This window comes from Eumetopias jubatus, unplaced genomic scaffold (assembly GCF_037043125.1).
Source record: "Eumetopias jubatus isolate StellerSeaLion01/CBP00866 unplaced genomic scaffold, mEumJub1_p1.0 scaffold_3, whole genome shotgun sequence".
In the NCBI taxonomy this organism is placed as follows: domain Eukaryota; kingdom Metazoa; phylum Chordata; class Mammalia; order Carnivora; family Otariidae; genus Eumetopias; species Eumetopias jubatus.
In genome coordinates this window covers 32982394-32993526 of record NW_028274809.1, presented here as the reverse complement: position 1 = coordinate 32993526, position 11133 = coordinate 32982394, and the positions used below count along the sequence as shown (strand labels likewise).

The window sequence follows — 11133 nt, the reverse complement described above, 5'->3', positions numbered from 1 at the left end:
CAATTTTAATTTCACTTTAATGAAAGGCCAATTGACATATTGGTTATAAGGATCCAGATTATTGCTACATATGTTTAAATGTTGGGTAACAAGTATGGGGTTCATAAAAATGTACTAAAAGGTTAATAAATTATAAATTATTAAACAAGGGACTATATGATACATATGCTATGGAAACAATTTAAAATACAGAGACAAATCTTATTCAAGGAGCTCAGTGCTTAGATTATCTTTAACAAGAGAAATCTCTATACTTGGCAAGGAGTAATCTTAATAAGAGGGGCAAAGTAAGTTTCTTTGAAGTGAAGAGCTGATACCCTGAATCTAATTACTTTTACTATAAAATAGTATTTAACTGATGGATATTATTGATCACAACATTAGATAACTTGCTTCTTCTCCCTTTATGTCATTTCATTTAAAAGGTGATTATACCACATTCCTGTTGCTGCTGTAACAATTAGCACAAATTTAGTGGTTTAAAATGACATAAATTCCCTCTTACAATTCTGGAGGTCAGAAATTTGAAATCAAATTCACTGAGCTAAGGTCTAAATGTCAGCAGGGCTGATTTCTGGAGGCTCTGTGGGGAAAATCCGTTTCCTTGTCTTTTTTAGCGTCTTGTGGTCGTCTGTGTCCCTTGGTTTATGGTCACTTTCTCCATCTTGAAAGCGTATCACCTTAACCTCTGCTTGCATTCATCTCATTGCCACCTTCTCTGCTTCTGACTCTTCCTGCATCCTTCCTATTAGGCCTATTGTGATTATATTGAGCTCACATGGATAATCCAAATTGATCTTCCCCATTTCAAGATTCTTAGCATAATTGCCTCTACAAAGTTGACTTTATTTTACCATGTAAGATAACATTCACAAATTCCAGAGATTAGGATGTGGACGTATTTGGGTGCCATTATTCAGCCTGACACTGTAATGAACACAAAAAGCCAATAGTACAAACCAGTTTGCATTCTTTCCTCTTTTGCTACCTGAGCCAAATTATTTCCTTACAAAATTATATAACTACTTTAACTTCGCAATTAGCGTTCTTACACAGTAAAATGGAGATACGAAATGGGAATGTGTATCACTTATGAAATACTTTTTTTTAGCTGGTAAGCCAGCAAGTTAACCAGCGTGAAAAGGTGTTTGTTAAAATCTGAGGTTTTTTTTAAAGATTTTATTTATTTATTTATTTGGCAGAGAGAGAGAGAGAGAGCACAAGCAAAGGAAGCAACAGGCAGAGGGAGAGGGAGAACCAGGCTCCTGATGCGGGGATTGATTCCAGGACCCTGGGATCATGACCTGAGCCAAAGGCAGACACTTAACTGACTGAGCCACCCAGACACCCCAGAAAATCAGTTCTATCAGTATCCAAAAGGCAGAATTTAATTTTCAGTATTTTAAAAGATACGAGCTATTTGGGATGCCTGGGTGGCTCAGTTGGTTAAGCATCCAACTTCTGGTTTTGGTTCAGGTCATGATCTCATGGGTCATGAGATCAAGCCCCACATCAGGCTCCACAGTCAGTAAGAGTCTGCTTGAGGATTCTCTCCCTCTGCTCTTTCCCCTACTCTTGCTCTCTCTCACTCAAATAATCTTTAAAAAATATAAATGATACAAACTATTTTACTTCTAGGTTTTTGGAATCTGAAGTAAGTAAAATAGTGATCAACTAAAAGGAGCTGTTATCATTTAACATTTGCCATAGTTGTTTCTGTTTGCACAGATCTTTGGAAAGACTACACACTTTAGGGATGATAGATTGAATATAAGTAACTATTTAGTTTTGCTCCATATTAAAATTCTCTCAGAACAATAGTAAAGGCATAAGCCAACAAGGGCGAAAAGAAAATAGAGAAGATAAGCAATAAATATTGGCAAGTGGAGCCATTTGGCCAGCTCAGTTGGTGGAGCATGCAACTCTTGATTTCAGGGTTGTAAATTCAAGCACCATGTTGGGTGTATATTGCTTAAAAATAAACTCTTTAAAAATTTTTGGAAAATAGAAAATTAATGGATGAATAGTAAAGCAGACCCAAATGGCTGAATCTGGATTACAGAGTGCCTAAGATAATGATAGATATCCAAAATCCAAATCTCTCCACATGCCCTCCAAAAAACCACACAGTTAAAAAAGAACAAATAAAACCTCAAAAAGCCCATGACTTCAAGATACCTAGAAGACAACACTACAAACTTCAAGTTCCTTAAAAATAGAAATTTAAAAACAAATTTCAGCAGAGTCATCTCTTAAGTCTCTACAGTAATCCTTTGTGGAGAACAAAGAGTCCAGAAAAATTGAGAGAGAGTAGGTAATTAGAGGACCTAGGATTGGGCTAAAAACAAGACTCCAGGAAAGGGCACCTGGGTGGCTCAGTCAGTTAAGGGTCTGCCTTCGGCTTAGGTCCCAGGGTCCTGGGATCGAGTCCTGCGTCGGACTTCCCCCTCGGCAGGGAGTCTGCTTCTCCCTCTGCCTCTGCCTGCTGCTTGCCTGCTTGTGCTCTATCTCTCTGTGAAACAAATAAAATCTTTTAAAAAAAGACTGACAGAAAGAGAAAGCTCATCCAAAGTGCAACAATAGTGAAAAAGAATTTCAGTGGATCAGAATACTGTATACAAAAAACTGGACTTAGTGTGTGAAAGTTGATGTAGCAATCTCAGAAGTTACTGCTTCTTGAGTATGAAAATGCGGTCACTCTGGAGATTGAACGGTGAAGAAAAAAAAAGGGAAATTTAGGATTTAGGATCCTGCACGCAATAGAGAAATAAAAATATTGAAAGACATGTAATCCTATCCCCAACTCTCAGCCACATAGAACAAAAATTTAAAAATTTGTTCATTATCTATCATGAACAAAGACACAAAAATCCTTAAGAGAATATTAGAAGATCAATTCTAGCAATGTGCAAAAAAGATAACATCCTCCCCAAGTGTGGTTCATCTCATCAATTTAAGATTGCACTAAGATTTAAAGTCGCCTGTTCAAAAATTCTCAGCAGACTAAATAGACTTCTTAATGAAATATTTATGAAAAAATATATAACATAATATTTAATGGTAAAAGACTGAATTATGTCTCCCTAAGATCAGGAACATGGCAAGAATACCCACTCTCACTACTTGTGTTCAACATTTTACTGGAAGTGCTAGCTACTGCAACAAGGCAGGAAAAAAGAAACAAAAAACAGTATACATTTTGGGAAGGAAACAGTAAAAGTATCCTCTTCTGCAGTTAACATAATGTATATGTATAAAAATCCTAAGATTTCTACACAAACTACAAGAATGATTGAGCCTAGCAAAGTCACAGGATCAAGGATGATATTAAAAAATGGGTTGTATTCCTATATACTAGTAATGAAGAATTAAAGTTCAAAAAGACAATTTACAATAGCATGGAAAGTATGACATACTTAGGGATCAACACAATAAAATATTTGTAGGACATGTACACTGAAACTATATGACTAGAAAATTTGAAGAGAATTTAAATCAATGTAGATTTGAAGAAACTGAAAAACCTATTGTAAATTTTATAGGGAAATGCAAAGGACCCAGAATAGCCAGAACAATTTGAAAAAGAACAAAGTTGGAAGACTTATACTCTCTGATTTCAAGATTTACTATAGCACTATGGTAATCTAGACATTGTAGTATTAGCATAAATATAGACATGTAGAGGAGCACCTGGGTGGCTCAGTTGGTTGAGTGGCCAACTCTTGATTTCGGCTCAGGTGATGATCTTATGGTCCTGAGATCGAGCTATGTGTCGGGCTCCACACTCAGTGGGGAGTCTGCTTGAGGATTCTCTCTCTCCCTCTGCCCCTCCCTCCCGCTCTCTCTCTAAAATAAATCTCTCTTTTTTTAAAGATTTTATTTATTTGACAGAGTACAAGCAGGGGGGGTGGCAGAGGGAGAAGCAGGCTCCCCACTGAGCAAGGAGCCTGATGTGGGACTTGAACCCAAGACCCTGGGATCATGACCTGAGCTGAAGGCAGCCGCTTAACTGACTCAGCCACCCAGGCACCCATAAATAAATCTTAAAATAAAAAAAACCATGTAGATGAATGGAATAATATAGAAGCCCTTTAGATATATCCATATATAATATGATGAATTAGTTGTCTACAAATGTGTCAAAATTATTCAGTGGGGAAAAGAAGTCTTTTCAACAGATGGTGCTGGAACTAGTTATCCATATGGAATAAAAAATCTCTCACCTTTACCTTACAAATTAACTTGAAGTGAATGATAGACCTAAATGTCAAACCTACAACTGTAAACTAGATGAAATCATAAGAATACATTTCACAATCTTATGTTACAGCTGAAGAATCTGAGTTTAGGAAAGTTGAATCTTTTATAATGAGCTGCCAGAAAACCTGTCTGACCTTTGCCCTGGAAGGAGACTTACACTAATAAGTAAGCAAACCTGCCTTCTATTCCAAAGGAAGACTATCTTTACCTTCTAATGTTGTTGCTGTACAAACATCATTGAAAAGATATGTCCCGAACAAAATGGCAGTTAATACCTTTCTTGTAAAGACTCAGTGTGCCAATACTACCCATCATCGATTTTAGGTCTTGTTAGACCATCAGGTCTTAAGGACCACAGGGCAGAGGCAAGTTGCATGAGCAAGTAGCCTTGATCCCCAAAGTATCCACTACTGTAGTACCCGTGCCCCTTCCTCAGCTGCATTTTATTTTATAGGTGATCCTGTATGACCAGATGGAGGAGGAATAAAAAGCCTCAGCCTGATTTACAGATGAGATGGCTCAGTATATGGCTAAAGCCAAAAATGGGTAGCAGGTGAATTGAAGCCTTACTTATGGGTGGTCTTGAAAGAATGGCAAGGGAAAACCATCTCAATGAGCAGATCTTCAGTGGTGCACCTTGTCATTCACTTTGTGTAGAAAGAGAAGACGCCTTAGGATTGAATAGATATGGAATCATGGGCAGCGATGAAAGGCCTAGCCAGCTGGTTAGAGGCATGGATGGGGCAAGATTTTAAGATTGAGGACAAAAATGTCTGCGTTAGAGGTATGTAGATGGACACATGGGAGTGGGAAAGAAGTGTTAAAATCTTTGAGTCACATATTAACACTACGAGCACACCCACCATGAAAGAGGCATTAAACAATCAAGTGGACAAAACAACCATTCCAGTTAAAGTCAGGTAGCCTATGCATTGGCCACTCCAGCATTGGCACAATGGGTACATGAAAGAAGTAGCCACAATGACAGAAATGGAGGCTATACATGGGTTCAACAGCATGAACTCTCCATTTACCAAGGCTGGTCTAGCTATTGCCACCACTGAATGTCCAACTTATCAGCAACAAAGATCAATGCACTCAATATCATTCCTCAAAGAGCTCAATGGGCCACTTGCTGGCAAGTTAGTTATTTTAGGTCCTTTCAATTCTGGAAGAGCTAGAGATGCATTCTCATAGGAACAGACATGTATTTTATATATTTTTACCTTTTCTGTCTACAGGACTTCAGGCAGCACCATTGTTTTAAAGGCCATGGAGTATGTGATTCACTGGCAAGGGATCCCACATAACATCACCTTGGACCAAAGAACCCCCTTGGTTCTGGTGCTGGACACTTTGGTTTCCTTTTCTTTTTTCCTTTTAATTTTGGTTTCCTTGTTCAGGGACTACCAGCCAAGAAGTCACTATCTTGTGAGGAGTAACTGATCCAGATTAGGAAGAGTTACAGCTGGCATTCCATAATGGGGAGACAGGAAGAAATATGTGTAGAATCCAGGTGATCTATTTGGGCATTACTTGGACTCCTTTGCTCAATTGTGACTGCAAATGGACAGAGAAATTATAGCCTGAAAAGTATATGGTTACCAGAGGCTCAGGCAGTTCAGAATAATTCAGTCATTCTTTAAGACTAACCACCAAGCATGGGAATGCAAACTAGTGCAGCCACTCTGGAAAACAGTATGAAGGTTCCTCAAAAAGTTAAAAATAGAACTACCTATGATCCAGTGATAACACTACTAGCAATCACACACTATTTACCAAAGAATACAAAAATACCAATTTAAAGCATTACATGTACCCCGGGGTTTATAGCAGCAGTATCTACAACAGCCAAATTATGGAAACAGCCCAAGTATCCATCAACTGATGAATGGATAAGGATGTGTTATATATATAATGGAATATTATATATATAATGGAATATATATAATGGAATATTAGTCATTAAGAAGAATGAAATCTTGCCATTTGCAACAACATAGATGGAGCTAGAGAGTATTATGCTAAGCGAAGTAAGTCAGAGAAAGACAAATACTATATGATTTCACTCATATGTGGAATTTAAGAAATGAAACAAACGGGCAAAGAGAAAAGAGGCAAACTAAGAATCAGACTTTTTTTTTAAGATTTATTTTTATTTATTTGAGAGAGAGAGAGAGAGCACACGTGGAGGGGAGAGGCAGAGAGTCCCAAGCAGACTTCATGCTGAGTGACGCAGAGCTCCATCCTACAACCCTGAGATCACAAACTGACCAAAACCAAGAGTTCGACACTTAACTGACTGTGCCACCCAGAAGCCCCAGAAAGACTCTTAACTATAGAGAACAAACTGATGGTTACCAAGAGGGGAGGTGAGTGGGGGGATGAGTGAAATAGGTGATGGGGATTAAGGAGCGCACTTGCTGTGATGAGGACTGGGTGATGCATGTCAGGGTTGAATCACTATATTGTACACCTGGAACTAATATTACACTGTATGTTAACTAACTGGAATTTAAATAAAAACTTAAAAAAAAAAAAACTAACCACCACCAAACAAGCCCTGGGACTTGGTAGCTGAGTAAAGGAAATCTAGCAGGGTTAGAAGAGAAAGATTATGAGTATCAGTGGTGGCCCTTAGACAAAGTGCAGAGGCTAACTTTTCCCTATTAAGTTTTCCCTCAGGAAGAGAGCAAGGTGGGTGCTTTAAAAAAGGCCCAGCAATATCTAACCCTCATGGGTAATTCTCATTCCAGAACTCCTCACTAGTTTGGCCAGGCAGTTGCTGGGCCTGCATCAGAGTTGCATTTCTTTCTTGCATCTTAAACTCCATCTCAGAATCTGCTGATGCCATGTGCAACAACCCTATACCACTGGAACTCTAGAAACTTTATCAGTATGACAGACTCCTAAATAATTTTTGTGAGATTTATCTCCCACCTTCTGGCATGCATTATTTTACTTAGGCATCCAGGAAATTTCTACTTCATGCTCCCTAGGTCCCAGTAGTATAATGTCATCAAAATAATGAACAAGATGTATGGAATTTCATAATAAAGAAACTATTTTACTATGTCACAGAGGAGGACAGACATAGCCCTAGGATAAAACACTAAAGGTATAATGCTGTCTCTACTAGGGAAAGGCAAACTGTATCTGATTGCCCTTATTCATTAGAAATGAGAAAAAATTTGGCACCCACCCAACAGGTAAGTTAATGGGGATAATAATTACCACGTGGATGAAAGTCCAAGCAGGAAACAGATGGCATATTGAAATTGGGTAATTTATTTTTTTAAAAAAAATTTATTTTAGAGAGAGAGGGAGAGCAAGCGAGTGCGTGGGGCAGAGGGGGAGGGGGAGCAGACTCCCCACTGAGTGCGGACTGCATCTCACGACCCTGAGATCATGACTGAGCCGAGAACAAGAGTCCCACACTTAACCGACTGTCCCATTCAGGCACCGCCTGAAACTGAGTAATTTAAAGATTTATGAAGATGTGGGAAGGGTTTAAGGTATCAGTAGCAACAGAGGTGAGCTGTCACCAATCCTGGGCCTGAAGTGACAAGAGGAAGAACTCCAATTCCTAGAAAGGGTATCTACATGGAGAAGGCCTATGACAGGAGCTGTGGCCAACGGTGAGTCCACAACATGAAAGCCAGGAGAATGAATATCTTGACTTTACTTTCCTGTCATCCTCTTATCTTATGCTACTCTTTCTGATTGGCCAAACTTAACCAGAAGTCAGAGGGCTAGGGAACCCACTGAATATCCTTTTATATGGACAGTACTACCTGTAGACCAGAGCAAGAAAGACCCACTTTGGGTCCCGTGCTTGAAAAATATCCACATATCATGAATCCATTCAAAAAAAGTATTAGGGGCGCCTGGGTGGCTCAGTCGATTAAGCATCTGCCTTCAGCTCAGGTCATGATCTCCAGGTCCTGGGATCGAGCCCCATGTCAGGCTCCCAGCTCAGTGGGGAGTCTGCTTCTCCCTCTGACTCTCCCCGCTTATGCTCCCTCACACTCTCTCTCTCTCAAATGAATAAATAAAATATTTTTAAAAATAAAATAAAATTGTATTGATAAATCCAGTTGCTATTGACTCAACAGAGCAAAATTTCTCCAATTTAAAAGAATTAGGGGCACCTGGATGGCTCAGTCGTTAAGCGTCTGTCTTCGGCTCAGGTCATGATCCCAGGGGCCTGGGATTGAGCCCCGCATCGGGCTCCCTGCTCTGCGGGGAAGACTGCTTCTCCCACTCCCTCTGCCATTCCCCTCATTTATGCTCTCTGGCTCGCTCTCTGTCAAATAAATAAAATTTTAAAATAAACAAATAAACGAATTTAAAAACTATCCTTTATATGAATTATGCCTCAATAAACCTGAAAAGATTATTTAAAAAAAACTTATCCAAGAAATACTATGACCCAAGGCAGGCTAATTTGGAATTAGTGCCAATAGAACATAAAAGATGTGAAAATCTTGATTATAAAAATATGGAAATTTCTGAAATGAAGGGAAGAAAATTAATTTTATGGAATAATTTATGAATTATGTTTCTACATTTTGTTTTTTGCCCAAACACACTAGACCATTATAGAACACGCAGACATGTGCAATAGTTAAGTTCAGCTGTTTTTGTTAGTTTATTTTTATTTTTTTTAAAGATTTTTTATTTATTTATTTGAGAGAGAGAGAATGAGAGATAGAGAGCACGAGAGGGAAGAGGGTCAGAGGGAGAAGCAGACTCCCTGCTGAGCAGGGAGCCTGATGTGGGACTCGATCCCAGGACTCCAGGATCATGAACTGAGCCGAAGGCAGTCGCTTAACCAACTGAGCCACCCAGGCGCCCTGTTTTTGTTAGTTTATTGACTTTCAATCATAAAAACCATAGCTTTACATATGTTTTAATTTTGTCATTATGAAGGTATATTTTTAGGGCAGAAAGATAGAATATCATTTATGTAACAGTTTGTTAACTTCCTTTGTGAGTTTTAAGTATTTGGACATGTCAACAAAACCCATACCAACATCCCCATCTCCCTAAATCTGTAGACTTCTTCCCTCTACAGCAGGAGCCCATAAGCCTTTTCCTATAAAGAACCAGATAATAAAATATTTTAGGCTTTGAGAGCCATATGGTCCCGGTCGCAACGACTCAATTCTGCCATTGTAGCATGAAAGCAGCCATAGACAATACATGAATAAATGAGCATAGTGTCTTCCCATAAAACTTGATTTAGAAAAATAGATGGGGCCCCACAATCTGTAGTTTGCTGACCCCTGTAAAACAGTATGCCAGGATATATCTGGCATCTCAACTAGAATGTCTTGGCCGGTACTGAGACCAGGCTTCAGTTAACCAAATAAGCACATTCAGATCTAATATCAGGTGCTCGATCTAACACTAAAATCTCAAATCCTGAATGAATGAAACTATATAAATATATTTGGCCCTTATTAGCCTTTATATTTTCTTTTTTTTTAAGTTTTTACTTAAAAAGAATTTAAGATTAAGATTATTTAAGTAATCTCTACACCCAACGTGAGGCTCAAACTCACGACCCTGAGATCAAGAGTTGCATGCTCTTCTGAGTGAGCCAGTCAGATGCCCGTTTTATTCTTTTTAAACAGATATGCCTAGAATCCACCCCAGTACATGCTTCCTAGGTTCTCTCTGACACACGATCTTACCCTTTGTCTGATGTATAAGCCAGTGTTCTGCCCCAGGTTCAGACAAAAGGGGGTGCACTGTGTGTAGAGAATTTTATTTTATTATTTTTTAAAATATGGAACACTTCACGAATTTGAGTGTCATCCTTGCTCAAGGGCCATGTTAATTTTCTCTGTATCTTTCCAATGTTAGTATACATGCTCCCGAAGCAAGCACTGCATGTAGAGAATTTTAAAGCAATAATAAAACAACTAACTGTCTTCTGCTTTTTATTATCACAATGTGCTGGCAATTGTAAAAATGTCGGTAATAAATTCCTCCATTCTGCTGGGGGTGCTCCAACAGCAGCCTCTTTTTCTTGAAATGCCACTGTTAGGTTATTTCCTGTAGGAACTGAACAGGCATTTCTCTTCATGGGTCATGAGGAGTTTAATTTTCTTTATGGGCCTGGAGATAACGAGAGGAAATGGGGAGTTCTTCAGGATAATAGGCAGGTCCTTGTGATATAACTGACCCAAGAGAAGTTTCTGAAAGACTTTTCTGTGAGAAAAGGTAGCTTTCTTGACAAGAGGACAGATAGTGAGGTTCAGAGGAACTTGTGGTTTGGGCTGTGTCTTGCACTGACCAAACGTCCTGATCTCAGAGTTCTATTCTTTTCCAACAGTGCTCAGACTTTAGAATAAGAGACTTTGACAAGGTTGTGCTTTTTTTTTTTTTTTTAAAGATTTCATTTATTTATTTGACAGAGAGAGACATAGCGAGAGAGGGAACCCAAGCAGGGGGAGTGGGAGAGGGAGAAGCAGGCTTCCTGCCGAGCAGGGAGCCCGATGTGGGGCTCGATCCCAGGACCCTGGGATCACGACCTGAACCAAAGGCAGATGCCCAACAACTGAGCCACCCAGGTGCCCCAACAAGGTTGTGCTTTTAAGCAGGAATTGAAACTCTACAACCTGTACAATTAGATTTTGGGGACTGATATTCAGCTCTATCAGTCCTGCAGCTGCACAAGATAAGAAATCCTTTTGAGAGCACCATAGAAGGTTTCTGGTTCTTCATCTCTACCTTATTTTGAGAATTCATGGCCTTAAGTTTATTTTTCCCCTTTCATAAGATCTGTAATGCAGTAAGAAATAGCCATCCACTTCACAGTCTTTTGTAATCCCTACTGTTGTCATCAAGAGTTATGTGACCACC

The 11133-nt window shown here is 39.1% G+C and overlaps 1 non-coding gene across 1 annotated transcript; it reads right to left on the bottom strand.

The window, feature by feature from the left end:
- Nucleotides 1-10048: 10048 nt before the first annotated feature.
- On the bottom strand, nucleotides 10049-10155 carry LOC114204177 (U6 spliceosomal RNA). Its single transcript, XR_003608133.1, has one exon. It is a non-coding gene; the product is annotated as a U6 spliceosomal RNA (small nuclear RNA).
- Nucleotides 10156-11133: the final 978 nt, after the last annotated feature.